At 39.7% G+C, this 19,357-nt stretch overlaps 1 protein-coding gene, 1 non-coding gene and 1 pseudogene across 34 annotated transcripts in view; all 3 read left to right on the forward strand.

Moving 5' to 3' along the window:
- Nucleotides 1–19,357, forward strand: part of RIMS2 (regulating synaptic membrane exocytosis 2) — a 775,242-nt gene that overhangs the window by 152,299 nt on the left and 603,586 nt on the right. The gene's annotated exons all lie outside the window — the stretch shown is intronic.
- Nucleotides 2,906–4,109, forward strand: LOC129486701 (RISC-loading complex subunit TARBP2-like; annotated as a pseudogene).
- LOC129487116 (small nucleolar RNA U13) lies at nucleotides 9,084–9,183 on the forward strand. The gene has a single exon (XR_008659235.1). It is a non-coding gene; the product is annotated as a small nucleolar RNA U13 (small nucleolar RNA).

Consider the following 19,357-nt stretch of genomic DNA (forward strand, 5'->3'; position numbering starts at 1 on the left):
ATTAAATATGATCAAGAAGAGGAGAAGATGAACAGGCTGGAGGTATAAACTAAAACTTACATTTTGAGCTTTTAAAATTTAAGATGTTCATAATTATCCAGCATTAAAGGAGAGAGATGGACTGGCCAGAGATATATTTTTGAGAGTGGTTAGTATGGCACATAAAGCTAGAAAAATGCATAAAATAACCTAGAGAGAGAGTGTGTGATAAAGAGCAGACACAAAGATTGGTTAAGCTCTGAAAAATCCTTATACCTATCCTGGGTCCTGAGATAAAAAGACTGTGGTTCCTACTCTCAAATAGTTCATGGTTAAGTGGGAAAAAGAGACAAGCTGATAAGTAATTAAAAACAGTTCTGTGGGGACTTCTGGTTTGATTTTTGATATGTGAAAGAGCATGAAAGTTGTCACTGCTATTCTCACAACAAGAAAAATGCTGAACCGAAAACCAACAACTTTTCTAAATCCATCAGAAAATTGAGGTCACAGGGCAAATCAAGCCATGAGTAGTGAAGAGAGGCAAATACCAAGAATAAGTTTACTGGGTGAAGAAACCACAGATCTGTTAGGAAAACTTAAACGATAATTGATGAACTGCTGGAAGCTGAATGTGGACTAACTGAAAAGTTAAAACTTCCTGGGGTCCTAGCCTTAGGGAAGCCCCCACAATTTTAAGGTTTTACTTCTGGGAGTACCATCAAGCTCTGAAAGTGAAGATCAGAGAAAAGTCCCCTCATGCCTCCAGCTGGGGGAGGGGAAAGTAACCATTCTGAAATAGCCCAGGGGAGGAGTAACCATTTTGACATACTCCCAGAACTTTCTGTTCCCCACCTTCCCTCAAGAGAAACAACTTTACCAGAGCTGAATCAATATGAGAAAAGGAAAATAACTCCAGTCTTTAGATTTTCCACCTCACTTAAGGGGGACAAGAAGCTGAGAATCACTTTCAGAGTCACAGCCCAAGAGCACAGGTTCACTAAAGACTGAAACCTATTCATAGGAGTAGGTTTCTCTTCTAAGTGGCAATTCAGAGATTTAGGCTGCTGTTCTCTTGTAAGCCACCTGGAACACATAGCTTCGAGGGTTGCTACACCAGTGGAAGAGAGATAATGGAGAACTCACACTTATTCTTAATTATGTAAGACAGAAGTGTCATAGGTTACTTCTGCTCACAGATTATTGCCTAAAACTTCTCACAAGGCACTATCCTCTATATAATGAGTTCTAGTAACACCTACAGTTAGTTTACATTTGATTCTTATTTACTGCAATGAGATAGAAATTTTAGGATGCCAAAAGATAAAGATTTGCCAAAAGAATAGTTACTGTAGCAAGCATTGCTCTGTCAACAAAATTTTTCTGGAAAGGAATTTTGAGGAAAGAAACTTTGTTTGCAAATGGGGTAGACATAGTTTTCAATGATAGAGGAAGGTGCATTCCAGAAAGCAAAGGGAGGATCTGATTTTATAGCAAACGTTCCTGCCCATGTTCTTAATCCAGTTTCTTTATGAAAATGAAGGATTCAAACTTGCTTCGTTCTCATTGGTTAACACAGCTCAGTTCTGACTGGTTGATACAGCTAGGTTCTGATTGGTTGATATAGCTGAGCCCTGATTGCTTGGTTTAGGTGAGCACAAAGTTCAATAGAGGTGTGGGTTTTCTGGAAACTCAGAGTGTGTGTGTGGTGACCTCTAGTTAGCAAATGGCAGCTTGGCTGTATTTAAAATCTAGGCCCAGTTAGCCACTTGAGTTCCATCTTGAAGGATTAACTCTTTCAGGTTCACATTTGTTCACAACTCCAATACCGTAGCTGCTTCTACTGTAACTGCTATAATGACTAGGATCAAGGTCTAATTTTTACAAGACTGAAGGTTAGGTTATAATGTGAAGAAAATTCAAATATACAAGTGTCCTCTGGAAGGAAATTTGCTATTTGTAGTGTTTTAAGTAACAGCTATTAGGTTGGTGCAAAAGTAAATTACTTTCAATGCCAAAACTGCAATTACCTTGAACCAACCTAATATTAAGTTTTGTCAGTAAGATAACAGGGAGATTTTTGCCTTCTCTTAGGTGGTAATGAAAGACTAATGGAGATAAAGAATGTGATAACACTGACAATATGTGAATGTATACACATATTCTGAGAAGCCTTTAGTTGATCACTAGGGATGCCAAAGCACAATAATAAATAAGATTACAAGTAAACGAGATTATTTTAGAAAGGAGGAGCAGAGATACCAGAAAAATTACAATCTTCTGTTCTTGGGTGGAAGCTGTATACTTTGGTTTTTCATTTGCTTGATCCAGGAGTCATTAGCTGTTTTTTTCCAAAGTTCATCTGCTTCTGGAAGCTTCTTAAGACTCCTGTTTAAGGACTCCCAGTGGAGAAGATTTTCAAGCCCAGGGAAAATGGTGTGTATCTTTTTAGTTGTGAAACATGAATTCAAGGGTCAACGTTTTGGAGCTTTTAACTGAAGTGCTAATTATTAGCATGTCTTACTACACTCTTTTCATTAAGTGTCCAGGACAGTTTTTCTCCCTTGTCTCCTCCAGAGTACTAAATCTGCAGATCTCAGGTCATAGAGAGTTGCTTAGAAAGATGTTTTGGAAAGACTGCTTTTACCTGTTGATGACAAGACTGAGTATATCACATCATTTCTTTGCTGTGTCTACTCAAGTGAGCTTGCAATAGCAGAATATAGGATCAAAGGTGAAATTTAAAAATATGTGGGGCAGTCCATTATTCATTCATAAGGAGAGAGCAGATGGGTCCCCAAAAAATGTTTATTTTTTTGTTTTGAAGGCGATAGAAATTTTGAGTGGTGATAGAAATTGAAGAGTCCTTGAGGATATTTAATTTTAATTTTAAAATTTCACTTATTCTACTTTTTCTGAAGATTAAGAATGATATAGACAACAGATTGTTTTTGTAAGCTATGTGCTTCTTACGGTGTTTGACTGGTCAAAGAAGTTGATATGGAGGCAGTCACAGTGGTGCCTGTGGGGACAGAGGAGGGAATGAGTGAAGAGGAGCAAGACTCTGGCACTACCATGGGCTGTGGGCTGCCTAGTGTAGAGAAAATGCTGACCACCAAACTTGGCAAGACCCCAATCAGCCTTCTGCAGAAGTATGGGACCAGAATAGGGAAGAACACCTGTGTATGACCTTCTCAAAGCCGAGGGCCCACCAGCCTAATTTCACCTTCTGGGTCACTGTTGGCAACACCAGCTGCACTGATCAGAGCCCCAGGAAGAAGGTAGCCAAGCACAAGGCAGCTGAGGTGGTCCTCAAACACCTCAAAGTGGGGAGCATGTTGGAGCCGGCCCCGTAGGACAGCAGTTCTTTTTCTCCCCTAGACTCTTCACTGCCTGAGGACTTTCCGGTTTTTACTGCTGCAGCAGCTGGTACCCCAGTTTCATCTGTTTTCCTAACCAGGAGCACCCCCATGGAAAAGCAGCCCCCGCTCCTCCCTTCAGCAGTCTGAGTGCATCCCTGTTGGTGCTCTTCAGACACTGGTGGTGCAGAAAGGCTGGTGGTTGCCAGAGTACACAGTGACCTAGGAGTCCAGGCCAGATCACCACGAAGAATTGACCTGACGAGTGGAGCGTTTCATTGAGATTGGCAGTGGCACTTCCAAAAAATCAACAAGTTGTAATACGGTGACCAAAATGCTGCTTCGAGTGCACATGGTGTCTCTGGATGCCTGAGATGGCAATGAGGCAGAGCCTCGTGATGACTACTTCTCCATTGATGTGGGCTCCCGCCTGGATGGTCTTCAGAACCAGGGCCCAGGCTGCACCTGAGATTTTCTACCAAATTCACCGGAGAGAAGATCCTGTCCTTCTGCAATTGTTCCCTGGGCTCCCTAGGTGCCCTGGGCCCTGCCTGCTGCCGTGTCCTCAGTGAGCTCTCTGAGGAGCAGGCCTTCCATGTCAGTTACCTGGATGTTGAGGAGCTGAGCCTGAGTAGACTCTGCCAGTGTCTGGTGGAACTGTCCCTCCAGCCGGCCACTGCGTATCATGGCTCTGCAACCACCAGGGAGGCAGTCCGTGGTGAGGCTGCTTACTGTACCCTGCAGTACCACAAGATCATGGTGGGCAGCAAGTGAAGTGCTAGCTGGACTCATGGATGTGCACCCTTTGCTTCCAGCTATTCATGCCTCTGGGCTCACGTATCTGCTCAGCTCTGGTACCTTCTGTAGGTGCCATCTCTACCTCTGACACAGACTGTCTGCCTCGAGACTGAGAAGGCACAGGGCAAGGAGCCAAGGACCTCAGGGCCTCAGCCAGCCTAGAATCTGTCCTCATTTTATTGGTGATGATGAGTAGGAATGAAATCAGGGGGCTGTCTACTAGGGCCTGGAATAAATATGCTGCTTCGTGGATAAAAACAACAACAAAAAAACAAAGCTGATACGGAGTTGTGAAATGGTAAAGGCAGTTCCTGGACATAGATGTGTTTCCAGGTCCAACATAGATAATCTTTAATCTGAATAATATAAAATTGCCAGAATCTTTCTCATACCTTAGAATCATATTAAATGCTGTGTGGCTCAAGGCAGGGATAAGTAAATAAACTTTTAAAATGACAAATGATAGGTTTCTCAGAAAAGGATATTTAGAAAAATTGATAAAAGCAGCAAAGCGCTTATTGCTAAGTAACATAAAACCTAAGTAAAACTTGTAAGTAATAGAAAAAATGAAAAGTGCACAGATTGAAAGTATAGAAAGTAGCACTGAGATCAAGAAGCAGAACATTAATAGCCCTGAAGGATTTCCTCATGCTCCCTTTCAGGGAGAACTGTTTCGCATCTCCAAGGGTAACTTTCATCCTTTTGCCTAGCACCACTATTTTCTGTCCAGCACCATTATTTTGGCCTATTTTTATTTAGAGTTTACAGAATCATACAATGTATTCTATTGGTTCTGTATTGTTTTGCTCAATATAATGTTCATGAGATTCAGCTATGTAATTGCATGCAGTTGTATTTCATTCATTCTCAGTGCTGTGTGTACTTCAGTATCTGAATATACCACATTTTATTGATCAGTTTTACTATTGATATGCATTTGGGTTTATTTCTAATTTTTGCCTATTATGAATAGTGCTGCTGTATACATTCTGATGTCATTATTTTTTTTTCCTATTACTTTGGAGGAGAATTTTGGAGTTATTTGTGAAAGTAAAGTACTTCAGCTATTTCAAAATACTTTAAAATATTAAAGCTAGTTGCTCTCTAATTTCCCTAATTTCCCATTTAATTATTTGGTAATACTATAAATGCTGTTTTTTTTGTTTTGTTTTTTTTTTTTTTTGAGACAGAGTCTCGCTCTGTCACCCAGGCTGGAGTGCAGTGGCGTGATCTCAGCTCACTGCAACTTCTGCCTCCCGGGTTCAATCAATTATCCTGCCTCAGCCTCCCGAATAGCTGGGATTACAGGCACATGCCACCACCCCTGGCTGATTTTTTTGTATTTTTAGTAGAGATGGGGTTTCACCGTGTTTCTCAGGCTGGTTTCGAACTTCCGAGCTCAGGCAATCTGCCCGCTCGGCCTCCCAAAGTGCTGGGATTACAGGCGTGAGCCCCTGCGTCTAGCCTAGATGCTGTTTTTTGAGCCTGCCTTACCATTCGATGTTTTGGTTCCTTTGCATCTGGCCTAGAAAGGGAGAAAAGGAGTGATATGATATGATTTGTTCTAAAATACAAATTTTGAAATTTCACTTGTTATTTCTACTTTTTCTGAAGATTGAGAAAGATACAGAGAATGATATTGAGAATGATATAGACCTGGGGTGTCCAATCTTTTGGCTTCCCTGGGCTACACTGGAAGAAGAATTAATTGTCTTGGGCCACACATAAAATACAGTAACACTAATAATAGCTGATGAGCTAAAAAAAGTTTCCAAAAATCTTATAATACTTTAAGAAAGTTTACAGATTTTTATTGGGCTGTATTCAAGGCTGTCCTGGGCCTCAATGTGGCCGGGTTAGACAAGCTTCATATAGACAGAAGATGTTTTTGTGTAAGCTGTGTGCCTCTTATGGTGGTGATCTCTTCTAAAATACAAATCAGATCATATCACTGTGCATCATATAGTAGTCGAAAGTTTACAGTTAATGACATCAATTGAGATTAAGTGAAATTAAGTTTACACAAATTATAAAAAATGTAAATAATGTTATCAGAGGTTTTTCTTTTTATGTTTCGTGTGAAAAACACATGTTCTTATACCCAGGCAACAGTGGATAAAAGTGTTTTTACTCTCCAATGTCTTTTTCAAAGAAGTACTTTTTTTGGTCAAGCAGAAAGCAGTTACAGGTGGAATATTTATAATGAACTCAAATTATACTTCCATTTATCACCATATTTTTATTTCAGAATTGAGTTGATACTTTTCTTCAAGAAGCAAATTTCAGAGAAGAAATGAAACACCTTTTCCCTTTGGAGTCAGGAAGGGTCTATCTATCTGTCTATCTATCTATCTATAGTCATATAAATATAATCATTCTCTAGTGTCGATAACAAGCTACAAGTGTAATTTTTACATATTTTTAATCTCAGTCTCTAATATCAAGATTATTTTATTTTGTGAACAGAATAATAATGTCAGCTCTGAAGATTCTGTATCTAGCGATTACATGAATTTTTTTGGAGCAGGCCAGCCACAGTTGCTCACGCCTATAATCCTAGCACTTTGGGAGGCCGAGGCGGGCGAATCATGAGGTCAGGAGTTCGAGACTAGCCTGGCCAACATGGTGAAACCCCGTGTCTACTAAAAATACAAAAAATTAGCTGGGCATAGTGGCGTGTACCTGTAATCCGGCTACTCAGGAGGCTGAGGCAGGAGAATTGCTTGAATCTGGGAGGCAGAGATTGCAGTGAGCTGAGGTTGCACCACTGCACCCTAGCCTGGGCGACAGAGTGAGATTCTGTCTCATAAAAAAAAAAAAAAAAAAAAAAAAAAATTTTTCTGGAGGAAAAGACTCTCTTAATTTTATTGCCTTTTCAATACAGTTTTAGTTATGGTGGCATTATAAAACAGAGAAACAAAGCCATTTGTATTAAAGATGTGTATTACAATAGAAATAAAGGGTATTCAGTAAGGAAAAGAGGAAGTCAAATTGTCTCTGTTTGCAGATGACATGATTGTATATTTAGAAAACCCCATCGTGTCAGCCCCAAATCTCCTTAAGCTGATAAGCAACTTTAGCAAAGTCTCAGGATACAAAATCAATGTGCAAAAATCACAAGCATTCCTATACACCAATAATAGACAAACAGAGAGCCAAATCATGAGTGATCTCCCATTCACAGTTACTACAAATAGAATAAAATACCTAGGAATCTAACTTACAAGGGATGTGAGGGACCTCTTCAAGGAGAACTACAAACCACTGCTCAACGAAGTAAAAGAGGACACAAACAAATAGAAGAATATTCCATGCTCATGGATAGGAAGAATCAATATCGTGAAAATGGCCATACTGCCCGAGGTAATTTATAGATTCAGTGGTATCCCCATTAAGCTACCACTGACTTTCTTCACAGAATTGGAAAAAAACTACTTTAAAGTTCATATGGAACCAAAAAAGAGCCCGCATAGCCAAGACAGTCCTTAGCAAAGAGAACAAAGCTGGAGGCATCACACTACCTGACTTCAAAGTATACTACAAGGCTATAGTAACCAAAACAGCATGGTACTGGTACCAAAACAGATATGTAGACCAATGGAACCAAAGAGAGGCCTCAGATATGACACCATACATCTACAACCATCTGATCTTTGACAAAGCTGACAAAAACAATGGGGAAAGGATTCCCTATTTAATCAGTGGTGCTGGGAAAACTGGCTAGCCATATGTAGAAAGCTGAAACTGGATCCTTTCCTTACACAGTATAAAAAATTAATTTAAGATGGATTAAAGACTTAAATTTAAGACCTAATACCATAAAAACCCTAGAAGAAAACCTAGGCAATACTATTCAGGACATAGGCATAGGCAAAGACTTCAAGACTAAAACACCAAAAGCAATGGCAATAAAAGCCAAAATAGACAATTGGGATCTAATTATACTGAAGAGCTTCTGCACAGCAAAAGAAACTATCATCAGAGTGAACAGGCAGTACAGAATGGGAGAAAACCTTTGCAATCTACCCATCTGACAAAGGGCTAATATCCAGAATCTACAGAGAACTTAAACAGATTTACAAGAAAAAAAAAAACAACCACATCAAAAAGTGGATGAAGGATATGAACAGACACTTCTCAAAAGAAGACATTTATCTGGCCAGCAAACATACTTAAAAAAGCTCATCATCACTGGTCATTAGGGAAATGCAAATCAAAACCACAATGAAATACCATCTCACATCAGTTAGAATGGCAGTCATTAAAAAGTCAGGAAACGACAGATGCTGGAGAGGATGTGGAGAAATAGGAACACTTTTACACTGTCGGTGGGAGTGTAAATTAGTTCAACCATTGTGGAAGACAGTGTGACAATTTCTCAAGCATCTAGAACTAGAAATACCATTTGACCCAGCAATCCTATTACTGGGTATAAGCCCAAAGGATCATAAATCATGCTATTATAAAGACACATGCACATGTATGTTTATTGTGGCACTATTCACGATAGCCAAGACTTGGAACAAACCCAAATGTCCATCAATGATAGACTGGATTAAGAAAATGTGGCACATATACACCATGGAATACTATGCAACCATAAAAAAGGATGAGTTCATGTCCTTTGCAGGGACATGGATGCAGCTGGAAACCATCATTCTAAGCAAACTATCACAAGGACAGAAAACCAAACACCGCATGTTCTCACTCACAGGTGGGAGTTGAACAACGAGAACACATGGACACAGGGTGGGAAACATCACATACCGGGGCCTGTCTGGGCATGGGAGCCTGGGGGAGGGATAGAATTAGGAGAAATACCTAATGTCAATGACAAGTTGATGGGTGCAGCAAACCAACATGGCACATGTGTATCTATGTAACAAACCTGTACATTGTGCATATGTACCCTAGAACTTAAAGTATAATAAAAAAAATGTGTATTAGAGATTTCTTTCATAGTTCAAAAGTGTGATTGGGTGTTTAATGCTCATTTGAGATGTTCCTCCTTCAAACCTTTGTATGATGTTTGCACATTATCCATCTGATGTTAAAAAAAGAAATGTGTGAAAGATAAAGGATTAATATTGATAAAGAACTTCATGTGACTTCTGGCATAAAGTCTTTTTTATCCAGTAGTTCAGAAATGGTTTTGAGATATGCTATGAGTCTAAAAAGAATTAATCAAATATCTGATATATTCGAGATAGGTTTGTAATCTTTCTCAACATTGTCTTACTGATTTCTGTAACTTGTGATGTTACAATCTTAATTGGGTGTTAGATAATATGGGAAATAATCCTTAGTATTCTACCCCACGCTGACTTTCCAGCTTCTTCTATTGTATTTTCCTCCCTGTTTTCCCCCCATGCATACCTTATTCCAAATGAGAATACTTTCAACTTCCTGAATTTTCCATTTGCTTTCATACTTTGCATATGAAGAAATGTACGCCTGAAATTTATTCTTCATTTTATGCCTATCACAATTTTGCATGTCTTTCATGGCCAAAACGCTTAAAAAACTAAAAAATGTTTTTCTTCTATGAAGTTTTATCAACACCATTCACAACTAATGCCTCTTTTCCTTATGCTCCAGTAACATTTTTCTTATATATTAATACTTATTTAGTACATATTTCAGTTGACTTGTTAGAAGAAAAACTTTAGACAAATTAAATTTAACAGAGTTTAATTGAGGAAAGAATGATTCCTGAATCAGGAATCTCCTGAACCAGAATAGGTTCAGAGAGACTTTGGCACTGCCACATGGTCAGAGAGGATTTATGGACAGAAAAAGGAAAATGATGTACAGAAAATGAAAATGAGGTACAGGAATAGCTGGATGTGTTACAGTTCAGCATTTGCTACAGTTGAACAGTGGGTCACCTGTTACTGGCTGAAACTCAGTGATTGGTACAAGAGTAAGTTGCAGTCTGTTTATACATCTAGTTAGATTACAGTTCACTATGTACAGAGAAATCTTTAGGCCCAACTTATAATGAGGGCAGTTTTAGGCTAAGCCTAATTTAACAATTCCCTTCATTTGGTCAACCTGAGAGGTTGACCAAAACTTCATGTATTCACATCATTCCTTTGCCGTGATAAATGTGTTTACTTGGTCTCAAATCTCACTAGAAAATATCAGAACAGTGGGTTTTGTAAGTCCTTGTAAACAGGACTTTAACTTACTTTTTTGTAAAAGGTAGCCTTGAGGAGACTTCCTTATTATGCTGGAATGTCCTGTTTTCAAGAGAGAAAAACATTTCTGGTCTTTTTTTCAGAGCTATCTGCTTCTGTAAAGTTTCAATTTGATTATGTCACATTTAGCATGAGTGACTCCATCTTGATTTGATCTGGTCTGGTCTGTTAAGGCCTAGTGTATGAGCTCAGTCCAAAACAATGACCTCCCATAATTTTGTTTAATTCACCCTTTTGGTCAGGTTTTTACATAGGTGAGAGTGTGAGCAAAGCTTAGGGCATTAGCACTACTCTTAGTTACCATCATTTAGGGTTTCCAGTCACAGTATGTCATTCATAGGTTACGGTGTTCTCATAATCATTCATTTCTTTGAGTTTTTGTTGTTGCAGTTGAAGAGAAACCATTTGACATTCTATAGATGACTGTATGCAAACATTTAAAACTTTTGAGAGAATACAGTGCACCAGGGAGACGACTATTATGACTGTCAGGAGGATAATACCAAGAGTTTGGAGTATGCCTTAGCCAGGATCCTCATGAACCAAACCAGCTAAAATCAAAGACCAAAGAATAAGCTAGATAAAGCATCTGTTTGTTTCGACCAAGCAACCTATTTGTTAATCCCCTACAACAGAATCTCTATAATACCTAATGTATGTATCGTGTGCAACAAGAAGTGTCAGTAACTTCACAGATTCTTCTCTGTTCAGCAGTAAGTTATACTTTTATTATCTAGCATAACTTTAGCAAGAGAATTTAAAGAAGCTTTTTGTGCAGCCATAGCCTTTGCAGTAGAATCTGCTGTAGAACCTGTTATAAGGAATAAATTTTTAATCATTGCCTCATTTACTCCAAACTGTGTAAAAAGAGACCACCCATCTGGAATAATGAAGGCTTTCTGGCAGTTTTCTCTTTAACTGATGATGTAGGTTAAGAGAAGTGGACCACTGTTCTGTTTCTGACAGATTATGAAGCAGCAAAGATATTAAAATTTCTTGAACACATTGTTTTTCATCTTTCGTCTGTCAAATCATAGGTTGTCTATAAATAAGGTTGGCTGCAAAATCCCCCACAAATGAAAGTATACTTCATGAGTGCACACAAACCCTTTTTCCAGTTGTATTGCTCATAGAGGTATAAGCAAGGAAAAAATTGAGAAGTAAGAGTTTCATGATAGCAGAGAAGTCTTGATCTGTGATCTTGGGAAAGCTGTCTGCATCTGGGATGTCATCTGCTTCTAGGGAGAAACTTCCGTGGTTAGCTTTACCTTAAGGTCTCCAATGGGTGTGTAGTTCCAAGAATCTGTAGGTGATCTTCTGAGTTGCGAGATTAAAAGCTCAAGGCTCACAGTCCCACAGTTTTGTTGCAGTGTGGGTGGCAAGGGCAGTCTTTTCTTGATGTTTCCAGAAGACTAAATCTCTGAGTTTTAGATCACCTGGGTTTGATTGTCCTCTGTTTGGGGACCATGACAAACTTTCTTTAACCTGGTGAAAATACACTTTGGCATAATACATTAAAGCCTGATAGAGTTTAGTCATATTAGAGTTTAGGAGTGGAAGATACATGAGGTTCTATTATTAGGAGCAAAGGCCTTCCAGTGACTATTTCATAAGGGATCAACTTATATTTTCCTCTGGAACTAGATCTGATTGTTATCAACCTGCAATATCTTTGACCAAGGCAACCTAGTTGATTCAATTAGTTTTGCTTAATGTTATTGTATTTGTAATACCTTATTTAGCTATTTTACTTGTCCAGTGAAACAAGTACCTTTATCACTAGAGATTTTTCCAGGAGTGTCCCATGAGGGAAATACATTTTCTGATAACCTTTTAGCTACTATTATAGGATTAACCTTCTTGTATGAGAAAGCTTCTATATAACCAGAATATATGCATTGAAAACAACAATGGAATGAAATCTTTCTATGTTCAAATAGCCCATCAGGTAGCAGAAATATACCTGAAGTATATTTGTCAGAAGTCATTTTGGCAATTTAGAAGAGTCACACCAGTTTGTAAGTGTGTGCGTGTGTGCGTGCATGTATGTATTCTATTTGGATCATTTTATCTGCTCCATGATGAGTCATGGAGTATAGACGATTTATTTATTTATTTATTTATTTATTTAGAGATGGAGTCTTGCTCTGTCACCCAGGCTGGAGTGTGGTGGCACAATCGTAGCTCGGTGTAGCCTTGAACTCCCGGGCTCAAGCAATTCTCCCACCTAAGCCTCCTGAGAAGCTGGGATTACAGGTAGAAGCCACAGTGCCCAGCTAGAGCTTTTAATAATGGAGATTTAAGGACTTAGGAAGTACCAGGTGACTGTCCAGCCTCTCTCTGGATTTATATTCTCTTGAATACCAATTTTGTTTCTCCAAATCAAGTGTGTAGCATTGTTTTCTAGATGGATTATCATAGTTTATTAGTCTGTTTTCATGCTGCTGATAAAGACATACCCAAGACTGGGTAATTTATAAAGAAAAGAGGTTTAATGGACTCATAGTTTGATGTGGCTGGGGAGGCCTCACAATCATGGTGGGAGGCAAAAGGCACATCTTACATGGTGGCAGGCAAAGAGAGAATGAGAGCCATGTGAAAGTGTTTTCCCTTATAAAACCATCAGATCTCGTGAGACTTACTCATTACCAAGAGAACTGTATGGGGGAAACTGCCTCCATGATTCAGTTGTCTCCCCCGGGTTCTTCCCAAAACGTGTGGGAATTATGGGAGCTACAATTCAAGATGAGATTTGGGTGGGGACATAGCTGTACCATATCACTTCATCCCTGGCCACTTTCAAATCTCATGTCCTCATATGTCAAAACCAATCATGCCTTCCCAACAGTCCCTCAAAGTCTTAACTCATTTCACCATTAACTCAGAAGTCCACAGTCCAAAATCTCATTTGAGACAAGGCAAGTCCCTTCCACCTATGAGCCTGTAAAATCAAAAATAAGTTAGTTACTTCCTAGATACAATGGGGGTATAGGCATTGGATAAATACAGCCATTCCCAATGGGAGAAATTGGCCAAAACAAAGGGGCTACAGGGCCCATGCCAGTCTGAAATCCAGCGGGATGGTCAAATCTTAAAGGTCCAAAATGATTTCTGTTGACTCCATGTGGCTCACATCCAGGTCACACTGATGCAAGAGGTGGGTTCCCATAGTCTTGGACAACTGTGCCCTGTGGCTTTGCAGGTTACGGACCCCTTTCTGGCTGCTTTCATGGGCTGGCACTGAGTGCCTGTGGCTTTTCCAGGTGCACAGTGCGAGCTGTCAGTGGATCTACCATTCTGGGGTCTGGAGGATGGTGGCCCTCTTCTCACAGCTGCACTAGGCAGTGCCCCAGTGTGGACTCTGTGTGGGAGCTCCAACCCCACATTTCCCTTCTGCACTGCCATAGTAGAGGTTCTTTATGAGGGCCCTGCCCCTGCAGCAAACTTCTGCCTGGACATCTAGGCGTCTCCATACATCCTCTGAAATCTAGACAGAGGTTCCCAAACCTCAATTCTTGACTTCTGTATACCCTCAGGCTCAACACCAGGTGGAAGCTGCCAAGGCTTTGGGCTTGCACCCTCTGCAGCCATAGCCCAAGCTGTACCTTGGCCCTTTTTAAACATGGCTAGAGCAGCTGGGATGCAGGGCACAAAGACCCTAGGCTGCACACAGCAGGGGGACCCTGGGCTGAGCCCACAAAACCATTTTATCTTCCTAGACCTCTAGGCCTGTGATGGGAGGGGCTGCTGCAAAAGTCTCTAACATGCTCTGGAGATATTTTCCCCATTGTCTTGGGAATTAACATTTGGCTCCTTGTTACTTAAGCAAATTTCTGCATCTGGCTTGAATTTCTCCTTAGAAAATGGATTTTTCTTTTCTGTCACATCGTCAGGTGCAAGTTTTCTGAACTTTTATGCTGTTTCCCTTTTAAAACTGAATGCTTTTAACAGCACTCAAGTCACCTCTTGAATAATTTGTTGCTTAGAAATTTCTTCTGCCAGGTACCCTAAATCATCACTCTCAGGTTCAAAGTTCCACAAATCTCTAGGGCAGGGACAAAATGTTGCCAGTCTCTTTGCTAAAAAATAACAAGAGTCAGCTTTGCTCCACTTCCCAACAAGTTACTTATCTCCATCTGAGACTACCTCAGCCTGGATTTCATTGTCTATATCATTATCAGCATTTTGGTTAAAGCCATTCAGCAAGTCTCTAGGAAGTTCCAAACTTTCCCACATTTTGCTGTCTTCTTCTGAGCCCTCCAGACTGTTCCAAACCTCTGGCCTGTTACCCAGTTCCAAAGTTGCTTCCACATTTTCAGGTACCTTTACAGTAGCACCCCACTCTAATGGTACCTGTTTACTGTATTAGTCCATTTTCATGCTGTTGATAATGACATACTTGAGACTGGGTAATTTATGAAGGAAAGAGGTTTAATGGACTCATGGTTCCACGTGGCTGGGGATGCCTCACAATCATGGTGGGAGGCGAAAGGCATGTCTTACATGGTGGCAGGCAAAGAGAACATGAGAGCCAAGCAAAAGCGGTTTCCCCTTATAAAACCATCAGATCTTGTGAGACATATTCACTACCACGGGAACATTATGGGGGAAACCACCCTCATGATTCAGTTATCTCCCACCGGGTGCCTCCCAAAATGTGAGAATTATGGGAGCTACATTTCAAGATAAGATTTGGGTGTGGACACAGCCAAACCATATCACATAGGTAATTTGACTTGGATCATGGAGTTCATTCAAATAGCACATCTTAATAATTTCAGTGCTGGCTGATTTATTATGAAAACCTGGCAAAGTATTTTCTTGGTATTCAATTAATTATTGTCCTCCTTGGGTTAGCAGTCTTATAAATCAGTTAGTCTTTTCATTGGAGTACTAGGAATCCTTACTTAGTCCAAATGATATGATCCTAAAGTCGTCAGAAACCTGTATTCAAAGGTGCTTCTTATGGTCCTTTCTACCCTTTCCATGAACTTCCTTGAAGACACAACACTTTAGGATTTTATTTGCTTGTAAAGAGCTGTTTTAAAATGCATCAGAATTAAGCAGTTAACTGTGGACAAGAATTAATACGATCATGGTCAAAGACACAAGTGAGAAGAAAATGTGGTTATTTCTGTGGCCTATAATACATTAACATAATAACTATAGTTATGACTGGTTTCCTACCAAGATATAACAGAATTTTAGGAATCTCATAAAATTTTGTAACATATATTAATAACATATTCATGACAATATAACTCAAAGAGGGTAAAACATTTCTTATTTGACAATGCTTCCCATATGTTTTAACATAACAAATAAGCCTGTTCATCTCTCTTTTGAATGTTTCAGGGTCCCTCTGTAGCATTCCAAAGTAGTTTGAGGTCACAAAAAGACAACTTTTAATTTGAAGTTTGATTTTGGGAAACATATCAAATATGTCAAAGGTTTAAAACAATTAAAACAGGATCACTAGTCACTGTAAATAATATTTATTTAGCCAAAGAGATAAATAAAAGGTTTTAAAAAGCAAAAACCTGTTTTCAGTTTTCCAAACAATCTGGAGAATGAAAACAATATGGGACAGTATCTGTGTCTGCTTCTCTCTTCTGTTGTTTTTTTTTTTCACAGTTTACTCAAATATTGAACAGAAATTTATCTACTATCTCTTATTAATATTATATGAAAATCTTGTTCAAAATAGAGAACCAAATGTTACTCACGTATTAATACATTATGAATTATATTAGGGCATTCTTGCATTGCTATAAATAAATACCATTGATTGGGTAATTTATAAACAAAAGAGTTTTAATTGGCTCACAGTTCTGCAGGCTTTAAAGTAAACATGGTGCTGGCATCTGCTTGGGCTTTTAGGGAGGCCCCAGGAAGCTTACAGTCACAGTGGAAGGTGAAGGGGGAACAGGCCATTGTAGGAGCATGGCTAGAACAGGAAGAAGAGAGGGTAGTGGGGAGAGGTGCCACACACTTTTAAAGATAACCAGAGTTAGTGAGAACTCACTCACTGTAGTGAAGATAGCACCAAGCCATGAGGGATCCAGCCCCATGACCCAAACACTTTATACTAGGCCTCACCTCCAGCACTGGGGATTACAATTCTACATGAGATTTGGGTAAGGACAAATATCCAAACTGTATCATTCCATCCCTTGTCCCTCCCAAATCTCATTTCCTTCTCACATAGCTAAATACAATCATGCCTTCACAACAGTCCCCCAACATTGTAAGTTGTTCTATTGTTTAAAGTCCAAAGTCCAAAGTTTCATCTGAGACAAGGCCAGCCTCTTTTACCTGTGAGCCTGTAAAATCAAACAAGTTATCTACTCCCACAGTACAAGTGGGGTATAGGAATTGGGTAAACATTTTTATCCCAAAAGGTAAAAATTGGCCAAAAGAAAGGGGCCACAGGTCTCATGTAAGTTTGAAACCCAGCAGGGCAGTCATTAACTCTTAAAGCTCCAAGAAATCTCCTCTGACTCCATGTCCTGCATGCAGGACACGCTGGTGCATGAGGTGGGCTCCTATGGCCTTGGGCAGCTCCACCCCTGTGGCTTTGCGGGGTACTGCCCCTGTAGCCGCTCTCATAAGTTATTGAGTGCCTGCAGCTTTTCCACACGCAGGATTCAAGCTCCCACTGGATCTACCATTCTGGGTTTTGGAGGATGGTGGTCCCTTTCTCACAACTCTACTAGGCAGTTCTCCAGTGGGGACTCTCTGTGGAAGGTCCAACCCCACATTTCTCCTCTGCACTCTCCTAGTAGAGATTCTCTGTGAGGGTTCCACTCTTAGGAGGCTTCCGTGCGGACACCTGTGCTTTTTCATACATCCTCTCAAATCTAGGAGGAGGCTGCCAAGATTGCAATCTGTGTGCCTGCAATCTTAATACTATGTGGAAGCTGCCAAGGCTCATGGCTTGCATTCTATAAAGTGTCAGCTCAAGCCGTATCTGGGCCTCTTTGAGCCCCAGCTGTAGCTGTAGCTAGAGCAGCCAGCGTGCCAGGTGCCATGTCTTGAGGTGGCACAGGGTAGTGGTTTCTGTTCTCCCAGGCCTCAGTGCCTGTGATAGGCAGGCCCGCTGTGAAGATTTCTGAACTCCATCAAGGTCTTTTCTCCATTGTCTTGAATATTAGCAGTTGGCTCCCATTTAGTAATATAAATATCTCTAGTAAGTTGTTGCTTCACAGCCAGCTTGAATTCTTCTCCCATAAAAGCTTTTTCTTTGCCACATGGCCAGGCTGCAGATTTTCCAAACTTTTAGGCTCTGTTTCCTTTGAAATGTAAGTGTTGACTTTAGATTATTCTTTGGTCCCACATGTGAGTATAGGTTGTTAGAAGCAGGGAGGCCACATCTTGAACTTTTTGCTGCTTAGAAATTTCTTCCTTCAGATACCCTAGGTCATCACTCTGAAGTTCAAACTTCCACAGGTCCCTAGGACATGAGCAGAATGCAGCTAAACTTTTTGCTTAGACATAACATGCGTGACATTTGTTCCAGCTCCTAGTAAGGTTCTCATTTCCATCTGAGACCTTGCCAGCCTTGATTTTAGTGTCCATACCACTATCAGCATTTTGGTCACAACTGTTTAATCAGTCCCTAAGAAGTTCCAAACTTTCCTTCATCTTCTTCTCTTCTTCTGAGGCCTCCAAACTCTTCCAACATCTGCCCATTACCCGGTTCCCAAGTTGCTTCCTCATTTTCAGGTATCTTTATAGCAATGCCCTACTCCTTGGTACTATCAATATAGAAGTTAATATTGCTAAAATCTTATAAGCAAATCCATCCAATCTCAGTCAGCTTTTGACCACACAAGATTTTCGTAAACCTTTTATAATCTCTTAGAAAATTTAAAAATTCTTTTTATTTTTAACTTTTTTTGTATCTATATTTTTTTATTTTTTTAATTTGAAGCAACCTTTAAGTAACTTCTAGATGGGCAGAATTGATTTTCTCAACAAATGCATATTTTTATGCCTTTACAACATTCTCACTAAAAACATATCTTACTTTTCTTTATACACTCTGTATATACAATTGTTTCTCCTATATCTAGTAGTTATAATTACACACATTAACTATAATTTTAACTCTTAGTAACCCTAGTTTTTAGTGAAAACCTAGCGTAAGTAATTTTGAACCGTTTTATATCAGCATTTGCTGATGAAAATGATTTTATGATTTTTAGAATTATGTTTTCTCAAATTTTTGTTTGTTAATTGATTTAAATATGTTTAGCATTTTTATACAACATAAAAGATGCTAAAGTATATAACCTTGAATTTATGTTTAATAATTGTTTCAATATTTTAATTTACTTACAAATGAATAATTTTTTGATTATTTGTTACTTAATTTAATATGATTTGAAGATTTTAAATTACTGAAAAGATTAAACGATTCTCCTGCCTCAGCCTCCTGAATAGCGAGGATTACAGGCACTCGCCACCATGGCCAGGTAATTTTTTGTATTTTTAGTAGAGATGGGGTTTCACTATGTTGGCCTGGCTGGTCTCGAACTCCTGACCTCAAGTGATCTGCCCGCTTTGGCCTCCCAAAGTGCTAGGATTACAGACATGAGCCACCAGAACTGGTCCTGAAAAGAATTTTGAAATATGACCCTCTCTAAAGTCTTTCCTAGTAGTCCTGGGTCTACTAGGTAGCCACATGGCATCCTCAATGGCTGTGAAGGCCAGGGCCCATCTGGGTCCTGAATTTACATATTAGGCATAGAACTCAGAAGAGAAGACACCTGTGAAGGCGATTCCTGTTCCATGCAACCCTTTGCAGAATGGCTAGGAGGCAAAATTGGACCAGGGAGGAATGGGCTTGACTCGGCCCTGCAGCTGGTGGTCTAAGTACTGAGGACATATCTTCAGGTCTTACCTTGGATGCCTGTCCAGATCCCAGAACCTAGAGGCTTGAAACATAAACATAAGTTCACTGTCAAATTAAACAAGTATTAAAAATATTAAGGAAGCGGCAGTTTTGTGACCTTAAAACAT

The sequence above is a fragment of the Symphalangus syndactylus genome, chromosome 7 (assembly GCF_028878055.3).
Source record: "Symphalangus syndactylus isolate Jambi chromosome 7, NHGRI_mSymSyn1-v2.1_pri, whole genome shotgun sequence".
Taxonomy (NCBI): domain Eukaryota; kingdom Metazoa; phylum Chordata; class Mammalia; order Primates; family Hylobatidae; genus Symphalangus; species Symphalangus syndactylus.